This window comes from Ranitomeya imitator, chromosome 6 (assembly GCF_032444005.1).
Source record: "Ranitomeya imitator isolate aRanImi1 chromosome 6, aRanImi1.pri, whole genome shotgun sequence".
Lineage (NCBI taxonomy): Eukaryota > Metazoa > Chordata > Amphibia > Anura > Dendrobatidae > Ranitomeya > Ranitomeya imitator.
Window position 1 is genome coordinate 570,406,684 of NC_091287.1, and position 23,587 is coordinate 570,430,270.

The following is a 23,587-nucleotide window of genomic DNA, read 5'->3' on the forward strand; positions in this document are numbered from 1 at the left end:
AGACCACTGACGTATGGGGGGGGGGGGGAGGATAATATATGGAGGAGACCACTGACGTATGGGAGGGGATAATATATGGAGGAGACCACTGACGTATGGGGGGGGAGGATAATATATGGAGGAGACCACTGACGTATGGGGGGGGAGGATAATATATGGAGGAGACCACTGACGTATGGGGGGGGGGGGGGGAGGATAATATATGGAGGAGACCACTGACGTATGGGGGGGGGGGGGGAGGATAATATATGGAGGAGACCACTGACGTATGGGGGGGGGAGGATAATATATGGAGGAGACCACTGACGTATGGGGGGGGGGGGGGAGGATAATATATGGAGGAGACCACTGACGTATGGGGGGAGGATAATATATGGAGGAGACCACTGACGTATGGGGGGGGATAATATATGGAGGAGACCACTGACGTATGGGGGGGATAATATATGGAGGAGACCACTGACGTATGGGGGGGATAATATATGGAGGAGACCACTGACGTATGGGGGGGATAATATATGGAGGAGACCACTGACGTATGGGGGGGGGATAATATATGGAGGAGACCACTGACGTATGGGGGGAGGATAATATATGGAGGAGACCACTGACGTATGGGGGAGGATAATATATGGAGGAGACCACTGACGTATGGGGGGGGAAAATAAATGGAGGAGACCACTGACGTATGGGGGGAGGGGATAATATATGGAGGAGACCACTGACGTATGGGGGGAGGGGATAATATATGGAGGAGACCACTGACGGATGGGGGGAGGATAATATATGGAGGAGACCACTGACGTATCGGAGGGGATAATATATGGAGGAGACCACTGACGTATGGGGGGAGGATAATATATGGAGGAGACCACTGACGTATGGGGGAGGATAATATATGGAGGAGACCACTGACGTATGGGGGGAGGGGATAATATATGGAGGAGACCACTGACGTATCGGAGGGGATAATATATGGAGGAGACCACAGACGTATGGGGGGGGGGGGGATAATATATGGAGGAGACCACTGACGTATGGCAGGGGGGGATAATATATGGAGGAGACCACTGACGTATGGGGGGGGAGATAATATATGGAGGAGACCACTGACGTATGGGGGGGGATAATATATGGAGGAGACCACTGACGTATGGGGGGGGGGATAATATATGGAGGAGACCACTGACGTATGGGGGGAGGGGATAATACATGGAGGAGACCACTGACGTATGGGGGGGGGATAATATATGGAGGAGACCACTGACGTATGGGGTAGGGGGATAATATATGGAGGAGACCACTGACGTATGGGGGGGGATAATATATGGAGGAGACCACTGACGTATGGGGTAGGGGGATAATATATGGAGGAGACCACTGACGTATGGGGGGGGGGGATAATATATGGAAGAGACCACTGACGTATGGGGGGGGATAATATATGGAGGAGACCACTGACGTATGGGAGAGGATAATATATGGAGGAGACCACTGATGTATGGGGGGGGGGGGATAATATATGGAGGAGACCACTGACGTATTGGGGGGGATAATATATGGAGGAGACCACTGACGTATGGGAGAGGATAATATATGGAGGAGACCACTGACGCATGGGGGGAGGGGGATAATATATGGAGGAGACCACTGACGTATGGAGGGGATAGTATATGGAGGAGACCACTGACGTATGGGGGGAGGATAATATATGGAGGAGACCACTGACGTATGGAGGGGATAATATATGGAGGAGACCACTGACGTATGGGGGGGGGGGGATAATATATGGAGGAGACCACTGACGTATGGCAGGGGGGGATAATATATGGAGGAGACCACTGACGTATGGGGGGAGGGGATAATACATGGAGGAGACCACTGACGTATGGGGGGGGGATAATATATGGAGGAGACCACTGACGTATTGGGGGGGATAATATATGGAGGAGACCACTGATGTATGGGGGGGGGGATAATATATGGAGGAGACCACTGATGTATGGGGGGGGGGATAATATATGGAGGAGCCACTGATGTATGGGGGGAGGATAATATATGGAGGAGACCACTGACGTATGAGGGGGGGATAATATATGGAGGAGACCACTGACGTATGGAGGGGATAATATATGGAGGAGACCACTGACGTATGGGGGGGAGGATAATATATGGAGGAGACCACTGACGTATGGGGGGAGGATAATATATGGAGGAGACCACTGACGTATGGGGGGAGGATAATATATGGAGGAGACCACTGACGTATGGGAGGGGATAATATATGGAGGAGACCACTGACGTATGGGGGGGGAGGATAATATATGGAGGAGACCACTGACGTATGGGGGGGGGGGGGGGGGAGGATAATATATGGAGGAGACCACTGACGTATGGGGGGGGGGGGAGGATAATATATGGAGGAGACCACTGACGTATGGGGGGGGGAGGATAATATATGGAGGAGACCACTGACGTATGGGGGGGGGGGGGAGGATAATATATGGAGGAGACCACTGACGTATGGGGGGAGGGGATAATATATGGAGGAGACCACTGACGTATGGGGGGGGATAATATATGGAGAAGACCACTGACGTATGGGGTAGGGGGATAATATATGGAGGAGACCACTGACGTATGGGGGGGGAGGGGATAATATATGGAGGAGACCACTGACGTATGGGGGGGGAGGATAATATATGGAGGAGACCACTGACGTATGGGGGGAGGGGATAATATATGGAGGAGACCACTGACGTATGGGGGGGGGGGATAATATATGGAGGAGACCACTGACGTATGGGGTAGGGGGATAATATATGGAGGAGACCACTGACATATGGGGGGAGGGGATAATATATGGAGGAGACCACTGACGTATGGGGGGAGGATAATATATGGAGGAGACCACTGACGTATGGGGGGGGATAATATATGGAGGAGACCACTGACGTATGGGGGGATAATATATGGAGGAGACCACTGACGTATGGGGTAGGGGGATAATATATGGAGGAGACCACTGACATATGGGGGGGGGGGATAATATATGGAGGAGACCACTGACGTATGGAGGGGATAATATATGGAGGAGACCACTGACGTATGGAGGGGATAATATATGGAGGAGACCACTGACGTATGGGGGGAGGATAATATATGGAGGAGACCACTGACGTATGGGGGAAAGGGATAATATATGGAGGAGACCACTGACGTATGGGGGGAGGATAATATATGGAGGAGACCACTGACGTATGGGGGGAGGGGATAATATATGGAGGAGTCCACTGACGTATGGGGGGGGATAATATATGGAGGAGACCACTGACGTATGGGGTAGGGGGATAATATATGGAGGAGACCACTGACGTATGGGGGGGGAGGGGATAATATATGGAGGAGACCACTGACGTATGGGGGGGGGGGAGGATAATATATGGAGGAGACCACTGACGTATGGAGGGGATAATATATGGAGGAGACCACTGACGTATGGAGGGGATAATATATGGAGGAGACCACTGACGTATGGGGGGAGGATAATATATGGAGGAGACCACTGACGTATGGGGGGGGGGATAATATATGGAGGAGACCACTGACGTATGGGGGGAGGGGATAATATATGGAGGAGACCACTGATGTATGGAGGGGATAATATATGGAGGAGACCACTGACGTATGGGGGGGGATAATATATGGAGGAGACCACTGACGTATGGGGGGGGGATAATATATGGAGGAGACCACTGACGTATGGGGGGGGGATAATATATGGAGGAGACCACTGACGTATGGGGGGGGGGGAGGATAATATATGGAGGAGACCACTGACGTATGGGGGGGGGGGGAGGATAATATATGGAGGAGACCACTGACGTATGGGGGGAGGATAATATATGGAGGAGACCACTGACGTATGGGGGGGGGGGGGGAGAGGATAATATATGGAGGAGACCACTGACGTATGGGGGGAGGATAATATATGGAGGAGACCACTGACGTATGGGGGGGGGAGGATAATATATGGAGGAGACCACTGACGTATGGGGGGGGAGGATAATATATGGAGGAGACCACTGACGTATGGGAGGGGATAATATATGGAGGAGACCACTGACGTATGGGGGGGGGGGGAGGATAATATATGGAGGAGACCACTAACGTATGGGGGGAGGGGATAATATATGGAGGAGACCACTGACGTACGGGGGGGGATAATATATGGAGGAGACCACTGACGTATGGGGTAGGGGGATAATATATGGAGGAGACCACTGACGTATGGGGTGGGGGATAATATATGGAGGAGACCACTGACGTATGGGGGAGGGGATAATATATGGAGGAGACCACTGACGTATGGGGGGGGAGGGGATAATATATGGAGGAGACCACTGACGTATGGGGTAGGGGGATAATATATGGAGGAGACCACTGACGTATGGGGGGTGGATAATATATGGAGGAGACCACTGACGTATGGGGGGAGGGGATAATATATGGAGGAGACCACTGACGTATGGGGGGGAGGATAATATATGCAGGAGACCACTGACGTATGGGGGGGGGGATAATATATGGAGGAGACCACTGACGTATGGGGGGAGGATAATATATGGAGGAGACCACTGACATATGGGGGGGGGAGGATAATATATGCAGGAGACCACTGATGTATGGGGGGGGGATAATATATGGAGGAGACCACTGACGTATGGGGGGGAGGATAATATATGCAGGAGACCACCGACGTATGGGGGGGGGATAATATATGGAGGAGACCACTGACGTATGGGGGGAGGATAATATATGGAGGAGACCACTGACGTATGGGGGGAGGGGATAATATATGGAGGAGACCACTGACGTATGGGAGGGGATAATATATGGAGGAGACCACTGAGGTATGGGGGGGGGGGAGGATAATATATGGAGGAGACCACTGACGTATGGGGGGAGGATAATATATGGAGGAGACCACTGACGTATGGGGGGAGGATAATATATGGAGGAGACCACTGACGTATGGGGGGAGGATAATATATGGAGGAGACCACTGACGTATGGGGGGAGGGGATAATATATGGAGGAGACCACTGACGTATGGGAGGGGGGGATAATATATGGAGGAGACCACTGAGGTATGGGGGGGGGGGGAGGATAATATATGGAGGAGACCACTGACGTATGGGGGGAGGATAATATATGGAGGAGACCACTGACGTATGGAGGGGATAATATATGGAGGAGACCACTGACGTATGGGGGGAGGATAATATATGGAGGAGACCACTGACGTATGGGGGGAGGGGATAATATATGGAGGAGACCACTGACGTATGGGGGGGTGGGGGGATAATATATGGAGGAGACCACTGACGTATGGAAGGGGATAATATATGGAGGAGACCACTGAGGTATGGGGGGGGGAGGATAATATATGGAGGAGACCACTGATGTATGGGGGGGGGAGGATAATATATGGAGGAGACCACTGACGTATGGGGGGAGGATAATATATGGAGGAGACCACTGACGCATGGGGGGGGGGGGAGGATAATATATGGAGGAGACCACTGACGTATTGGGGGGGATAATATATGGAGGAGACCACTGACGTATGGGGGGGGATAATATATGGAGGAGACCACTGACGTATGGGGGGGGGGGATAATATATGGAGGAGACCACTGACGTATGGGGGGAGGATAATGTATGGAGGAGACCACTGACGTGTGGGGGGGGGGGATAATATATGGAGGAGACCACTGACGTATGGGGGGGGGATAATATATGGAGGAGACCACTGACGTATGGGGGGGGGAGGATAATATATGGAGGAGACCACTGACGTATGGGGGGAGGATAATATATGGAGGAGACCACTGACGTATGGAGGGGATAATATATGGAGGAGACCACTGACGTATGGGGGGAGGATAATATATGGAGGAGAACACTGACGTATGGGGGGGATAATATATGGAGGAGACCACTGACGTATGGGGGGAATAATATATGGAGGAGACCACTGACGTATGGAGGGGATAATATATGGAGGAGACCACTGACGTATGGGGGGAATAATATATGGAGGAGACCACTGACGTATGGAGGGGATAATATATGGAGGAGACCACTGACGTATGGGGGGAGGATAATATATGGAGGAGACCACTGACGTATGGGGGGAGGATAATATATGGAGGAGACCACTGACGTATGGGGGGAGGATAATATATGGAGGAGACCACTGACGTATGGGGGGAGGATAATATATGGAGGAGACCACTGACGTATGGGGGGAGGATAATATATGGAGGAGACCACTGACGTATGGGAGGGGGGGATAATACATGGAGGAGACCACTGACGTATGGGGGGGATAATATATGGAGGAGACCACTGACGTACGGGGGGGGATAATATATGGAGGAGACCACTGACGTATGGGAGGGGGGGATAATACATGGAGGAGACCACTGACGTATGGGGGGGATAATATATGGAGGAGACCACTGACGTATGGGGGGAGGATAATATATGGAGGAGACCACTGACGTATGGAGGGGATAATATATGGAGGAGACCACTGACGTATGGGGGGAGGGGATAATATATGGAGGAGACCACTGACGTATGGGGGGGATAATATATGGAGGAGACCACTGACGTAAGGGGGAGGGGGATAATATATGGAGGAGACCACTGACGTATGGGGGGAGGATAATATATGGAGGAGACCACTGACGTATGGGGGGAGGATAATATATGGAGGAGACCACTGACGTATGGGGGGAGGATAATATATGGAGGAGACCACTGACGTATGGGGGGGGGGATAATGTATGGAGGAGACCACTGACGTATGGGGGGAGGATAATATATGGAGGAGACCACTGATGTATGGGGGGGATAATATATGGAGGAGACCACTGACGTATGCGGGGAGGGGATAATATATGGAGGAGACCACTGACGTATGGGGGGAATAATATATGGAGGAGACCACTGAGGTATGGGGGGGGGGAGGATAATATATGGAGGAGACCACTGACGTATGGGGGGAGGATAATATATGGAGGAGACCACTGACGTATGGGGGGAGGATAATATATGGAGGAGACCACTGACGTATGGAGGGGATAATATATGGAGGAGACCACTGACGTATGGGGGGAGGATAATATATGGAGGAGACCACTGACGTATGGGGGGAGGATAATATATGGAGGAGACCACTGAGGTATGGGGGGGGGGGGGAGGATAATATATGCAGGAGACCACTGATGTATGGGGGGGGGGATAATATATGGAGGAGACCACTGACGTATGGGGGGGGGGGATAATATATGGAGGAGACCACTGACGTATGGGGTAGGGGGATAATATATGGAGGAGACCACTGAGGTATGGGGGGGGGAGGATAATATATGGAGGAGACCACTGACGTATGGGGGGGGGAGGATAATATATGGAGGAGACCACTGACGTATGGGGGGGGGAGGATAATATATGGAGGAGACCACTGACGTATGGGGGGAGGATAATATATGGAGGAGACCACTGACGTATGGGGGGGGGAGGATAATATATGGAGGAGACCACTGACGTATGGGGGGGGGAGGATAATATATGGAGGAGACCACTGACGTATGGGGGGAGGATAATATATGGAGGAGACCACTGACGTATGGGGGGGGGAGGATAATATATGGAGGAGACCACTGACGTATGGGGGGAGGATAATATATGGAGGAGACCACTGACGTATGGGGGGGGGGGATAATATATGGAGGAGACCACTGACGTATGGGGGGGGGAGGATAATATATGGAGGAGACCACTGACGTATGGGGGGGGGAGGATAATATATGGAGGAGACCACTGACGTATGGGGGGAGGATAATATATGGAGGAGACCACTGACGTATGGGGGGGGGATAATATATGGAGGAGACCACTGACGTATGGGGTAGGGGGATAATATATGGAGGAGACCACTGACGTATGGGGGGAGGGGATAATATATGGAGGAGACCACTGACGTATGGGAGGGGGGGATAATACATGGAGGAGACCACTGACGTATGGGGGGGATAATATATGGAGGAGACCACTGACGTATGGGGGGAATAATATATGGAGGAGACCACTGACGTATGGGGGGAGGATAATATATGGAGGAGACCACTGACGTATGGGGGGAGGATAATATATGGAGGAGACCACTGACGTATGGGGGGAGGATAATATATGGAGGAGACCACTGACGTATGGGGGGAGGATAATATATGGAGGAGACCACTGACGTATGGGGGGAGGATAATATATGGAGGAGACCACTGACGTATGGGGGGAGGATAATATATGGAGGAGAACACTGACGTATGGGGGGGATAATATATGGAGGAGACCACTGACGTATGGGGGGAATAATATATGGAGGAGACCACTGACGTATGGGGGGAGGATAATATATGGAGGAGACCACTGACGTATGGAGGGGATAATATATGGAGGAGACCACTGACGTATGGGGGGAGGGGATAATATATGGAGGAGACCACTGACGTATGGGGGGAGGATAATATATGGAGGAGACCACTGACGTATGGGAGGGGGGGATAATACATGGAGGAGACCACTGACGTATGGGGGGGATAATATATGGAGGAGACCACTGACGTACGGGGGGGGATAATATATGGAGGAGACCACTGACGTATGGGGGGGGGTGGATAATATATGGAGGAGACCACTGACGTATGGAGGGGATAATATATGGAGGAGACCACTGACGTATGGGGGGAGGGGATAATATATGGAGGAGTCCACTGACGTATGGGGGGGGGAGGATAATATATGGAGGAGACCACTGACGTATGGGGGGAGGATAATATATGGAGGAGACCACTGACGTAAGGGGGAGGGGGATAATATATGGAGGAGACCACTGACGTATGGGAGGGGGGAGGATAATATATGGAGGAGACCACTGACGTATGGGGGGAGGATAATACATGGAGGAGACCACTGACGTATGGGGGGGATAATATATGGAGGAGACCACTGATGTATGGGGGGAGGATAATATATGGAGGAGACCACTGACGTATGGGAGGGGGGAGGATAATATATGGAGGAGACCACTGACGTATGGGGGGAGGATAATACATGGAGGAGACCACTGACGTATGGGGGGGATAATATATGGAGGAGACCACTGACGTAAGGGGGAGGGGGACCCAGAAAGCTCTTGTAGGAGAATCTGTGCCCCAGAAGTGGCACGTCTCCCACCCACATGGGGGCTCCGCAGACAGACTTGCTCTGGGGCAGATTCATGCATTGAAACTTGTAAAAATGGGAAATACACAGTGTGACCGGTGTGCTGACATACTCTGTGCTGCGGGATCTTACCGCTGTGGTGGGAATCTGAGGGTCTCGGCAGCACTTAGACGTCGCTCAGTATCTCGGGGCCAATATCAGTCTGCGGTGTAACGAGGATTCACTGACACACGGAGCACGAAGAAAGGAGATCCACGGAGAAGACATCCTGCACCGACACCGAGGAACGAACACCAGCGACACTGCGGAAACAGAGAGAAGACAACGGCTGAAACACTCTGTGCTGCTGAGGAGCCGCTCCTCCTCCATGTCACCGTCACACTGAGATCAGTGCTGTAATCCTCTGTGCTGCTGAGGGGCCGCTCCTCCTCCATGTCACCGTCACACTGAGGTCAGTGCTGTAATCCTCTGTGCTGCTGAGGGGCCGCTCCTCCCCCATGTCACCGTCACACTGAGGTCAGTGCTGTAATCCTCTGTGCTGCTGAGGAGCCGCTCCTCCCCCATGTCACCGTCACACTGAGGTCAGTGCTGTAATCCTCTGTGCTGCTGAGGAGCCGCTCCTCCCCCATGTCACCGTCACACTGAGGTCAGTGCTGTAATCCTCTGTGCTGCTGAGGAGCCGCTCCTCCTCCATGTCACCGTCACACTGAGGTCAGTGCTGTAATCCTCTGTGCTGCTGAGGGGCCGCTCCTCCCCCATGTCACCGTCACACTGAGGTCAGTGCTGTAATCCTCTGTGCTGCTGAGGAGCCGCTCCTCCTCCATGTCACCGTCACACTGAGGTCAGTGCTGAAACACTCTGTGCTGCTGAGGAGCCGCTCCTCCTCCATGTCACCGTCACACTGAGGTCAGTGCTGTAATCCTCTGTGCTGCTGAGGGGCCGCTCCTCCCCCATGTCACCGTCACACTGAGGTCAGTGCTGTAATCCTCTGTGCTGCTGAGGAGCCGCTCCTCCCCCATGTCACCGTCACACTGAGGTCAGTGCTGTAATCCTCTGTGCTGCTGAGGAGCCGCTCCTCCTCCATGTCACCGTCACACTGAGGTCAGTGCTGTAATCCTCTGTGCTGCTGAGGAGCCGCTCCTCCTCCATGTCACCGTCACACTGAGGTCAGTGCTGTAATCCTCTGTGCTGCTGAGGGGCCGCTCCTCCTCCATGTCACCGTCACACTGAGGTCAGTGCTGTAATCCTCTGTGCTGCTGAGGAGCCGCTCCTCCCCCATGTCACCGTCACACTGAGGTCAGTGCTGTAATCCTCTGTGCTGCTGAGGAGCCGCTCCTCCTCCATGTCACCGTCACACTGAGGTCAGTGCTGTAATCCTCTGTGCTGCTGAGGAGCCGCTCCTCCTCCATGTCACACTGAGGTCAGTGCTGTAATCCTCTGTGCTGCTGAGGGGCCGCTCCTCCTCCATGTCACCGTCACACTGAGGTCACTGCTGTAATCCTCTGTGCTGCTGAGGAGCCGCTCCTCCTCCATGTCACAGTCACACTGAGGTCAGTGCTGTAATCCTCTGTGCTGCTGAGGAGCCGCTCCTCCTCCATGTCACCGTCACACTGAGGTCAGTGCTGTAATCCTCTGTGCTGCTGAGGGGCCGCTCCTCCCCCATGTCACCGTCACACTGAGGTCAGTGCTGTAATCCTCTGTGCTGCTGAGGAGCCGCTCCTCCCCCATGTCACCGTCACACTGAGGTCTGTGCTGTAATCCTCTGTGCTGCTGAGGAGCCGCTCCTCCCCCATGTCACCGTCACACTGAGGTCAGTGCTGTAATCCTCTGTGCTGCTGAGGGGCCGCTCCTCCCCCATGTCACCGTCACACTGAGGTCTGTGCTGTAATCCTCTGTGCTGCTGAGGAGCCGCTCCTCCTCCATGTCACCGTCACACTGAGGTCAGTGCTGTAATCCTCTGTGCTGCTGAGGAGCCGCTCCTCCCCCATGTCACCGTCACACTGAGGTCAGTGCTGTAATCCTCTGTGCTGCTGAGGAGCCGCTCCTCCTCCATGTCACCGTCACACTGAGGTCACTGCTGTAATCCTCTGTGCTGCTGAGGGGCCGCTCCTCCCCCATGTCACCGTCACACTGAGGTCAGTGCTGTAATCCTCTGTGCTGCTGAGGAGCCGCTCCTCCCCCATGTCACCGTCACACTGAGGTCAGTGCTGTAATCCTCTGTGCTGCTGAGGGGCCGCTCCTCCCCCATGTCACCGTCACACTGAGGTCAGTGCTGTAATCCTCTGTGCTGCTGAGGAGCCGCTCCTCCCCCATGTCACCGTCACACTGAGGTCAGTGCTGTAATCCTCTGTGCTGCTGAGGAGCCGCTCCTCCCCCATGTCACCGTCACACTGAGGTCAGTGCTGTAATCCTCTGTGCTGCTGAGGGGCCGCTCCTCCCCCATGTCACCGTCACACTGAGGTCAGTGCTGTAATCCTCTGTGCTGCTGAGGAGCCGCTCCTCCCCCATGTCACCGTCACACTGAGGTCAGTGCTGTAATCCTCTGTGCTGCTGAGGGGCCGCTCCTCCCCCATGTCACCGTCACACTGAGGTCAGTGCTGTAATCCTCTGTGCTGCTGAGGGGCCGCTCCTCCTCCATGTCACCGTCACACTGAGGTCAGTGCTGTAATCCTCTGTGCTGCTGAGGAGCCGCTCCTCCCCCATGTCACCGTCACACTGAGGTCAGTGCTGTAATCCTCTGTGCTGCTGAGGGGCCGCTCCTCCCCCATGTCACCGTCACACTGAGGTCAGTGCTGTAATCCTCTGTGCTGCTGAGGAGCCGCTCCTCCCCCATGTCACCGTCACACTGAGGTCAGTGCTGTAATCCTCTGTGCTGCTGAGGGGCCGCTCCTCCCCCATGTCACCGTCACACTGAGGTCAGTGCTGTAATCCTCTGTGCTGCTGAGGGGCCGCTCCTCCCCCATGTCACCGTCACACTGAGGTCAGTGCTGTAATCCTCTGTGCTGCTGAGGAGCCGCTCCTCCTCCATGTCACCGTCACACTGAGGTCAGTGCTGTAATCCTCTGTGCTGCTGAGGGGCCGCTCCTCCCCCATGTCACCGTCACACTGAGGTCAGTGCTGTAATCCTCTGTGCTGCTGAGGAGCCGCTCCTCCCCCATGTCACCGTCACACTGAGGTCAGTGCTGTAATCCTCTGTGCTGCTGAGGAGCCGCTCCTCCCCCATGTCACCGTCACACTGAGGTCAGTGCTGTAATCCTCTGTGCTGCTGAGGGGCCGCTCCTCCCCCATGTCACCGTCACACTGAGGTCAGTGCTGTAATCCTCTGTGCTGCTGAGGGGCCGCTCCTCCTCCATGTCACCGTCACACTGAGGTCAGTGCTGTAATCCTCTGTGCTGCTGAGGGGCCGCTCCTCCCCCATGTCACCGTCACACTGAGGTCAGTGCTGTAATCCTCTGTGCTGCTGAGGGGCCGCTCCTCCCCCATGTCACCGTCACACTGAGGTCAGTGCTGTAATCCTCTGTGCTGCTGAGGAGCCGCTCCTCCTCCATGTCACCGTCACACTGAGGTCAGTGCTGTAATCCTCTGTGCTGCTGAGGAGCCGCTCCTCCCCCATGTCACCGTCACACTGAGGTCAGTGCTGTAATCCTCTGTGCTGCTGAGGAGCCGCTCCTCCTCCATGTCACCGTCACACTGAGGTCAGTGCTGTAATCCTCTGTGCTGCTGAGGAGCCGCTCCTCCTCCATGTCACACTGAGGTCAGTGCTGTAATCCTCTGTGCTGCTGAGGGGCCGCTCCTCCTCCATGTCACCGTCACACTGAGGTCACTGCTGTAATCCTCTGTGCTGCTGAGGAGCCGCTCCTCCTCCATGTCACAGTCACACTGAGGTCAGTGCTGTAATCCTCTGTGCTGCTGAGGAGCCGCTCCTCCTCCATGTCACCGTCACACTGAGGTCAGTGCTGTAATCCTCTGTGCTGCTGAGGGGCCGCTCCTCCCCCATGTCACCGTCACACTGAGGTCAGTGCTGTAATCCTCTGTGCTGCTGAGGAGCCGCTCCTCCCCCATGTCACCGTCACACTGAGGTCTGTGCTGTAATCCTCTGTGCTGCTGAGGAGCCGCTCCTCCCCCATGTCACCGTCACACTGAGGTCAGTGCTGTAATCCTCTGTGCTGCTGAGGGGCCGCTCCTCCCCCATGTCACCGTCACACTGAGGTCTGTGCTGTAATCCTCTGTGCTGCTGAGGAGCCGCTCCTCCTCCATGTCACCGTCACACTGAGGTCAGTGCTGTAATCCTCTGTGCTGCTGAGGAGCCGCTCCTCCCCCATGTCACCGTCACACTGAGGTCAGTGCTGTAATCCTCTGTGCTGCTGAGGAGCCGCTCCTCCTCCATGTCACCGTCACACTGAGGTCACTGCTGTAATCCTCTGTGCTGCTGAGGGGCCGCTCCTCCCCCATGTCACCGTCACACTGAGGTCAGTGCTGTAATCCTCTGTGCTGCTGAGGAGCCGCTCCTCCCCCATGTCACCGTCACACTGAGGTCAGTGCTGTAATCCTCTGTGCTGCTGAGGGGCCGCTCCTCCCCCATGTCACCGTCACACTGAGGTCAGTGCTGTAATCCTCTGTGCTGCTGAGGAGCCGCTCCTCCTCCATGTCACCGTCACACTGAGGTCACTGCTGTAATCCTCTGTGCTGCTGAGGGGCCGCTCCTCCCCCATGTCACCGTCACACTGAGGTCAGTGCTGTAATCCTCTGTGCTGCTGAGGGGCCGCTCCTCCCCCATGTCACCGTCACACTGAGGTCAGTGCTGTAATCCTCTGTGCTGCTGAGGAGCCGCTCCTCCCCCATGTCACCGTCACACTGAGGTCTGTGCTGTAATCCTCTGTGCTGCTGAGGAGCCGCTCCTCCCCCATGTCACCGTCACACTGAGGTCAGTGCTGTAATCCTCTGTGCTGCTGAGGAGCCGCTCCTCCTCCATGTCACAGTCACACTGAGGTCAGTGCTGTAATCCTCTGTGCTGCTGAGGAGCCGCTCCTCCCCCATGTCACCGTCACACTGAGGTCAGTGCTGTAATCCTCTGTGCTGCTGAGGAGCCGCTCCTCCCCCATGTCACCGTCACACTGAGGTCAGTGCTGTAATCCTCTGTGCTGCTGAGGAGCCGCTCCTCCCCCATGTCACCGTCACACTGAGGTCAGTGCTGTAATCCTCTGTGCTGCTGAGGGGCCGCTCCTCCCCCATGTCACCGTCACACTGAGGACAGTGCTGTAATCCTCTGTGCTGCTGAGGAGCCGCTCCTCCCCCATGTCACCGTCACACTGAGGTCAGTGCTGTAATCCTCTGTGCTGCTGAGGAGCCGCTCCTCCTCCATGTCACCGTCACACTGAGGTCAGTGCTGTAATCCTCTGTGCTGCTGAGGAGCCGCTCCTCCCCCATGTCACCGTCACACTGAGGTCAGTGCTGTAATCCTCTGTGCTGCTGAGGGGCCGCTCCTCCCCCATGTCACCGTCACACTGAGGTCTGTGCTGTAATCCTCTGTGCTGCTGAGGAGCCGCTCCTCCTCCATGTCACCGTCACACTGAGGTCTGTGCTGTAATCCTCTGTGCTGCTGAGGGGCCGCTCCTCCCCCATGTCACCGTCACACTGAGGTCAGTGCTGTAATCCTCTGTGCTGCTGAGGAGCCGCTCCTCCCCCATGTCACCGTCACACTGAGGTCAGTGCTGTAATCCTCTGTGCTGCTGAGGAGCCGCTCCTCCTCCATGTCACCGTCACACTGAGGTCAGTGCTGTAATCCTCTGTGCTGCTGAGGGGCCGCTCCTCCCCCATGTCACCGTCACACTGAGGTCAGTGCTGTAATCCTCTGTGCTGCTGAGGAGCCGCTCCTCCCCCATGTCACCGTCACACTGAGGTCAGTGCTGTAATCCTCTGTGCTGCTGAGGGGCCGCTCCTCCCCCATGTCACCGTCACACTGAGGTCAGTGCTGTAATCCTCTGTGCTGCTGAGGAGCCGCTCCTCCCCCATGTCACCGTCACACTGAGGTCAGTGCTGTAATCCTCTGTGCTGCTGAGGAGCCGCTCCTCCCCCATGTCACCGTCACACTGAGGTCAGTGCTGTAATCCTCTGTGCTGCTGAGGAGCCGCTCCTCCCCCATGTCACCGTCACACTGAGGTCAGTGCTGTAATCCTCTGTGCTGCTGAGGGGCCGCTCCTCCCCCATGTCACCGTCACACTGAGGTCAGTGCTGTAATCCTCTGTGCTGCTGAGGAGCCGCTCCTCCCCCATGTCACCGTCACACTGAGGTCAGTGCTGTAATCCTCTGTGCTGCTGAGGAGCCGCTCCTCCCCCATGTCACCGTCACACTGAGGTCAGTGCTGTAATCCTCTGTGCTGCTGAGGAGCCGCTCCTCCTCCATGTCACCGTCACACTGAGGTCACTGCTGTAATCCTCTGTGCTGCTGAGGGGCCGCTCCTCCTCCATGTCACCGTCACACTGAGGTCAGTGCTGTAATCCTCTGTGCTGCTGAGGAGCCGCTCCTCCCCCATGTCACAGTCACACTGAGGTCAGTGCTGTAATCCTCTGTGCTGCTGAGGGGCCGCTCCTCCCCCATGTCACCGTCACACTGAGGTCAGTGCTGTAATCCTCTGTGCTGCTGAGGAGCCGCTCCTCCCCCATGTCACCGTCACACTGAGGACAGTGCTGTAATCCTCTGTGCTGCTGAGGGGCCGCTCCTCCCCCATGTCACAGTCACACTGAGGTCAGTGCTGTAATCCTCTGTGCTGCTGAGGGGCCGCTCCTCCCCCATGTCACCGTCACACTGAGGTCTGTGCTGTAATCCTCTGTGCTGCTGAGGAGCCGCTCCTCCCCCATGTCACAGTCACACTGAGGTCAGTGCTGTAATCCTCTGTGCTGCTGAGGGGCCGCTCCTCCCCCATGTCACCGTCACACTGAGGTCAGTGCTATAATCCTCTGTGCTGCTGAGGGGCCGCTCCTCCTCCATGTCACCGTCACACTGAGGTCAGTGCTGTAATCCTCTGTGCTGCTGAGGAGCCGCTCCTCCTCCATGTCACCGTCACACTGAGGACAGTGCTGTAATCCTCTGTGCTGCTGAGGAGCCGCTCCTCCCCCATGTCACCGTCACACTGAGGACAGTGCTGTAATCCTCTGTGCTGCTGAGGGGCCGCTCCTCCTCCATGTCACCGTCACACTGAGGTCAGTGCTGTAATCCTCTGTGCTGCTGAGGAGCCGCTCCTCCCCCATGTCACCGTCACACTGAGGTCAGTGCTGTAATCCTCTGTGCTGCTGAGGAGCCGCTCCTCCCCCATGTCACCGTCACACTGAGGTCAGTGCTGTAATCCTCTGTGCTGCTGAGGAGCCGCTCCTCCCCCATGTCACCGTCACACTGAGGTCAGTGCTGTAATCCTCTGTGCTGCTGAGGGGCCGCTCCTCCCCCATGTCACCGTCACACTGAGGTCAGTGCTGTAATCCTCTGTGCTGCTGAGGAGCCGCTCCTCCCCCATGTCACCGTCACACTGAGGTCAGTGCTGTAATCCTCTGTGCTGCTGAGGAGCCGCTCCTCCCCCATGTCACCGTCACACTGAGGTCAGTGCTGTAATCCTCTGTGCTGCTGAGGGGCCGCTCCTCCCCCATGTCACCGTCACACTGAGGTCAGTGCTGTAATCCTCTGTGCTGCTGAGGGGCCGCTCCTCCCCCATGTCACCGTCACACTGAGGTCAGTGCTGTAATCCTCTGTGCTGCTGAGGGGCCGCTCCTCCTCCATGTCACCGTCACACTGAGGTCAGTGCTGTAATCCTCTGTGCTGCTGAGGGGCCGCTCCTCCCCCATGTCACCGTCACACTGAGGTCAGTGCTGTAATCCTCTGTGCTGCTGAGGAGCCGCTCCTCCCCCATGTCACCGTCACACTGAGGACAGTGCTGTAATCCTCTGTGCTGCTGAGGAGCCGCTCCTCCCCCATGTCACCGTCACACTGAGGTCAGTGCTGTAATCCTCTGTGCTGCTGAGGAGCCGCTCCTCCCCCATGTCACCGTCACACTGAGGTCAGTGCTGTAATCCTCTGTGCTGCTGAGGGGCCGCTCCTCCCCCATGTCACCGTCACACTGAGGACAGTGCTGTAATCCTCTGTGCTGCTGAGGGGCCGCTCCTCCCCCATGTCACCGTCACACTGAGGTCACTGCTGTAATCCTCTGTGCTGCTGAGGAGCCGCTCCTCCCCCATGTCACCGTCACACTGAGGTCAGTGCTGTAATCCTCTGTGCTGCTGAGGGGCCGCTCCTCCTCCATGTCACCGTCACACTGAGGTCAGTGCTGTAATCCTCTGTGCTGCTGAGGAGCCGCTCCTCCCCCATGTCACCGTCACACTGAGGTCAGTGCTGTAATCCTCTGTGCTGCTGAGGAGCCGCTCCTCCCCCATGTCACCGTCACACTGAGGTCAGTGCTGTAATCCTCTGTGCTGCTGAGGGGCCGCTCCTCCCCCATGTCACCGTCACACTGAGGTCAGTGCTGTAATCCTCTGTGCTGCTGAGGGGCCGCTCCTCCCCCATGTCACCGTCACACTGAGGTCAGTGCTGTAATCCTCTGTGCTGCTGAGGAGCCGCTCCTCCTCCATGTCACCGTCACACTGAGGTCAGTGCTGTAATCCTCTGTGCTGCTGAGGGGCCGCTCCTCCCCCATGTCACCGTCACACTGAGATCAGTGCTGTAATCCTCTGTGCTGCTGAGGAGCCGCTCCTCCTCCATGTCACCGTCACACTGAGGTCAGTGCTGTAATCCTCTGTGCTGCTGAGGGGCCGCTCCTCCTCCATGTCACCGTCACACTGAGGTCAGTGCTGTAATCCTCTGTGCTGCTGAGGGGCCGCTCCTCCCCCATGTCACCGTCACACTGAGGTCAGTGCTGTAATCCTCTGTGCTGCTGAGGAGCCGCTCCTCCCCCATGTCACAGTCACACTGAGGTCAGTGCTGTAATCCTCTGTGCTGCTGAGGGGCCGCTCCTCCCCCATGTCACAGTCACACTGAGGTCAGTGCTGTAATCCTCTGTGCTGCTGAGGGGCCGCTCCTCCCCCATGTCACAGTCACACTGAGGTCAGTGCTGTAATCCTCTGTGCTGCTGAGGGGCCGCTCCTCCCCCATGTCACCGTCACACTGAGGTCAGTGCTGTAATCCTCTGTGCTGCTGAGGAGCCGCTCCTCCCCCATGTCACAGTCACACTGAGGTCAGTGCTGTAATCCTCTGTGCTGCTGAGGGGCCGCTCCTCCCCCATGTCACAGTCACACTGAGGTCAGTGCTGTAATCCTCTGTGCTGCTGAGGAGCCGCTCCTCCTCCATGTCACCGTCACACTGAGGTCAGTGCTGTAATCCTCTGTGCTGCTGAGGGGCCGCTCCTCCTCCATGTCACCGTCACACTGAGGTCACTGCTGTAATCCTCTGTGCTGCTGAGGAGCCGCTCCTCCCCCATGTCACCGTCACACTGAGGTCAGTGCTGTAATCCTCTGTGCTGCTGAGGAGCCGCTCCTCCCCCATGTCACCGTCACACTGAGGTCAGTGCTGTAATCCTCTGTGCTGCTGAGGGGCCGCTCCTCCCCCATGTCACAGTCACACTGAGGTCAGTGCTGTAATCCTCTGTGCTGCTGAGGGGCCGCTCCTCCCCCATGTCACCGTCACACTGAGGTCAGTGCTGTAATCCTCTGTGCTGCTGAGGAGCCGCTCCTCCCCCATGTCACCGTCACACTGAGGTCAGTGCTGTAATCCTCTGTGCTGCTGAGGGGCCGCTCCTCCCCCATGTCACCGTCACACTGAGGTCAGTGCTGTAATCCTCTGTGCTGCTGAGGGGCCGCTCCTCCTCCATGTCACCGTCACACTGAGGTCAGTGCTGTAATCCTCTGTGCTGCTGAGGGGCCGCTCCTCCCCCATGTCACAGTCACACTGAGGTCAGTGCTGTAATCCTCTGTGCTGCTGAGGAGCCGCTCCTCCTCCATGTCACCGTCACACTGAGGTCAGTGCTGTAATCCTCTGTGCTGCTGAGGAGCCGCTCCTCCCCCATGTCACCGTCACACTGAGGTCAGTGCTGTAATCCTCTGTGCTGCTGAGGAGCCGCTCCTCCCCCATGTCACCGTCACACTGAGGTCAGTGCTGTAATCCTCTGTGCTGCTGAGGAGCCGCTCCTCCTCCATGTCACCGTCACACTGAGGTCAGTGCTGTAATCCTCTGTGCTGCTGAGGGGCCGCTCCTCCTCCATGTCACCGTCACACTGAGGTCAGTGCTGTAATCCTCTGTGCTGCTGAGGGGCCGCTCCTCCCCCATGTCACCGTCACACTGAGGTCAGTGCTGTAATCCTCTGTGCTGCTGAGGGGCCGCTCCTCCCCCATGTCACCGTCACACTGAGGTCAGTGCTGTAATCCTCTGTGCTGCTGAGGGGCCGCTCCTCCTCCATGTCACCGTCACACTGAGGTCAGTGCTGTAATCCTCTGTGCTGCTGAGGAGCCGCTCCTCCTCCATGTCACCGTCACACTGAGGTCAGTGCTGTAATCCTCTGTGCTGCTGAGGGGCCGCTCCTCCCCCATGTCACCGTCACACTGAGGTCAGTGCTGTAATCCTCTGTGCTGCTGAGGAGCCGCTCCTCCCCCATGTCACCGTCACACTGAGGTCAGTGCTGTAATCCTCTGTGCTGCTGAGGAGCCGCTCCTCCCCCATGTCACCGTCACACTGAGGTCTGTGCTGTAATCCTCTGTGCTGCTGAGGAGCCGCTCCTCCTCCATGTCACCGTCACACTGAGGTCAGTGCTGTAATCCTCTGTGCTGCTGAGGAGCCGCTCCTCCTCCATGTCACCGTCACACTGAGGTCTGTGCTGTAATCCTCTGTGCTGCTGAGGGGCCGCTCCTCCTCCATGTCACCGTCACACTGAGGTCTGTGCTGTAATCCTCTGTGCTGCTGAGGAGCCGCTCCTCCTCCATGTCACCGTCACACTGAGGTCAGTGCTGTAATCCTCTGTGCTGCTGAGGAGCCGCTCCTCCCCCATGTCACCGTCACACTGAGGTCAGTGCTGTAATCCTCTGTGCTGCTGAGGGGCCGTTCCTCCCCCATGTCACCGTCACACTGAGGTCAGTGCTGTAATCCTCTGTGCTGCTGAGGAGCCGCTCCTCCCCCATGTCACCGTCACACTGAGGTCAGTGCTGTAATCCTCTGTGCTGCTGAGGAGCCGCTCCTCCCCCATGTCACCGTCACACTGAGGTCAGTGCTGTAATCCTCTGTGCTGCTGAGGAGCCGCTCCTCCCCCATGTCACCGTCACACTGAGGTCAGTGCTGTAATCCTCTGTGCTGCTGAGGGGCCGTTCCTCCCCCATGTCACCGTCACACTGAGGTCAGTGCTGTAATCCTCTGTGCTGCTGAGGAGCCGCTCCTCCCCCATGTCACCGTCACACTGAGGTCAGTGCTGTAATCCTCTGTGCTGCTGAGGAGCCGCTCCTCCCCCATGTCACCGTCACACTGAGGTCAGTGCTGTAATCCTCTGTGCTGCTGAGGAGCCGCTCCTCCCCCATGTCACCGTCACACTGAGGTCAGTGCTGTAATCCTCTGTGCTGCTGAGGAGCCGCTCCTCCCCCATGTCACCGTCACACTGAGGTCAGTGCTGTAATCCTCTGTGCTGCTGAGGGGCCGCTCCTCCTCCATGTCACCGTCACACTGAGGTCAGTGCTGTAATCCTCTGTGCTGCTGAGGGGCCGCTCCTCCCCCATGTCACCGTCACACTGAGGTCAGTGCTGTAATCCTCTGTGCTGCTGAGGGGCCGCTCCTCCTCCATGTCACCGTCACACTGAGGTCAGTGCTGTAATCCTCTGTGCTGCTGAGGGGCCGCTCCTCCCCCATGTCACCGTCACACTGAGGTCAGTGCTGTAATCCTCTGTGCTGCTGCTCCCGCCCCCCGGCCGCTCCCGGCTCCGTTATCTCCGCTCCGGACATTTCTTACCTCCGTCCTTCCTGGATTCCGGATAACAGCGACCTGTGACGTCACTTCCGTCACTCCCGTTATAAACACAACAGACCTGGAGGGCACGCACGGTGCGTCATGACGTCAGCTCGCATCGCTCACTGATTGGTTACTGACAGTTGTGAGCGCGGGAAATCCTGAAATTACCGAAAGAGAAATACAAGAACGGTGACAACACCCGCTCCATCCGGTCCACACCTCCCCGATCATGTGACACCCGCTCCATCCGGTCCACACCTCCCCGATCATGTGACTCCCGCTCCATCCGGTCCACACCTCCCCGATCATGTGACATCCGCTCCATCCGGTCCACACCTCCCCGATCATGTGACACCCGCTCCATCTGGTCCACACCTCCCCGATCATGTGACACCCGCTCCATCCGGTCCACACCTCCCCGATCATGTGACACCCGCTCCATCCGGTCCACACCTCCCCGATCATGTGACACCCGCTCCATCCGGTCCACACCTCCCCGATCATGTGACACCCGCTCCATCCGGTCCACACCTCCCCGATCATGTGACACTGGCTCCATCCGGTCCACACCTCCCCGATCATGTGACACCCGCTCCATCCGGTCCACACTTCCCCGATCATGTGACACCGGCTCCATCCGGTCCACACCTCCCCGATCATGTGACACCCGCTCCATCCGGTCCACACCTCCCCGATCATGTGACACCGGCTCCATCCGGTCCACACCTCCCCGATCATGTGACACTGGCTCCATCCGGTCCACACCTCCCCGATCATGTGACACCGGCTCCATCCGGTCCACACTTCCCCGATCATGTGACACCCGCTCCATCCGGTCCACACTTCCCCGATCATGTGACACTGGCTCCATCCGGTCCACACTTCCCCGATCATGTGACACCGGCTCCATCCGGTCCACACTTCCCCGATCATGTGACACCCGCTCCATCCGGTCCACACTTCCCCGATCATGTGACACCGGCTCCATCCGGTCCACACCTCCCCGATCATGTGACACCCGCTCCATCCGGTCCACACCTCCCCGATCATGTGACACCCGCTCCTTCCGGTCCACACCTCCCCGATCATGTGACACCCGCTCCATCCGGTCCACACCTCCCCGATCATGTGACACCGGCTCCATCCGGTCCACACCTCCCCAATCATGTGACACCCGCTCCATCCGGTCCACACTTCCCCGATCATGTGACACCCGCTCCATCCGGTCCACACCTCCTCGATCATGTGACACCCGCTCCATCCGGTCCACACCTCCTCGATCATGTGACACCCGCTCCATCCGGTCCACACTTCCCCGATCATGTGACACCCGCTCCTTCCGGTCCACACCTCCCCGATCATGTGACACCGGCTCCATCCGGTCCACACCTCCACGATCATGTGACACCGGCTCCATCCGGTCCACACCTCCCCGATCATGTGACACCCGCTCCATCCGGTCCACACCTCCCCGATCATGTGACACCCGCTCCATCCGGTCCACACTTCCCCGATCATGTGACACCCGCTCCTTCCGGTCCACACTTCCCCGATCATGTGACACCCGCTCCATCCGGTCCACACCTCCCCGATCATGTGACACCGGCTCCATCCGGTCCACACCTCCCCGATCATGTGACACCCGCTCCATCCGGTCCGCACCTCCCCGATCATGTGACACCCGCTCCATCCGGTCCGCACCTCCCCGATCATGTGACACCCGCTCCATCCGGTCCACACCTCCCCGATCATGTGACACCGGCTCCATCCGGTCCACACCTCCCCGATCATGTGACACCGGCTCCATCCGGTCCACACCTCCCCGATCATGTAACACCCGCTCCATCCGGTCCACACCTCCCCGATCATGTGACACCCGCTCCATCTGGTCCGCACCTCCCCGATCATGTGACACCCGCTCCATCCGGTCCACACCTCCACAATCATGTGACACCCGCTCCATCCGGTCCACACTTCCCCGATCATGTGACACCCGCTCCTTCCGGTCCACACCTCCCCGATCATGTGACACCCGCTCCATCCGGTCCACACCTCCCCGATCATGTGACACCGGCTCCATCCGGTCCACACCTCCCCGATCATGTGACACCCGCTCCATCCGGTCCACACTTCCCCGATCATGTGACACCCGCTCCATCCGGTCCACACCTCCACAATCATGTGACACCCGCTCCATCCGGTCCACACTTCCCCGATCATGTGACACCCGCTCCTTCCGGTCCACACCTCCTCGATCATGTGACACCCGCTCCATCCGGTCCACACCTCCCCGATCATGTGACACCCGCTCCTTCCGGTCCACGCCTC

The 23,587-nt window shown here is 56.9% G+C and overlaps 1 protein-coding gene across 3 annotated transcripts in view; it reads right to left on the minus strand.

The window, feature by feature from the left end:
- Nucleotides 1-21,512, minus strand: part of MAF1 (MAF1 homolog, negative regulator of RNA polymerase III) — an 89,172-nt gene extending 67,660 nt beyond the window's left edge. The window contains exons 1-2 of one of the 3 annotated variants that reach the window (XM_069732097.1): nucleotides 21,260-21,512; nucleotides 9,430-9,599 (exon numbers count right to left, since the gene is read on the minus strand). The gene's annotated coding sequence lies outside the window, so the exon portion shown is untranslated. Of the gene's footprint in view, nucleotides 1-9,409; nucleotides 9,600-21,259 lie in introns of all 3 variants that reach the window. The other 2 variants (XM_069732100.1, XM_069732098.1) reach the window with 2 other exon arrangements.
- Between the last annotated feature and the right edge of the window lie 2,075 nt (nucleotides 21,513-23,587).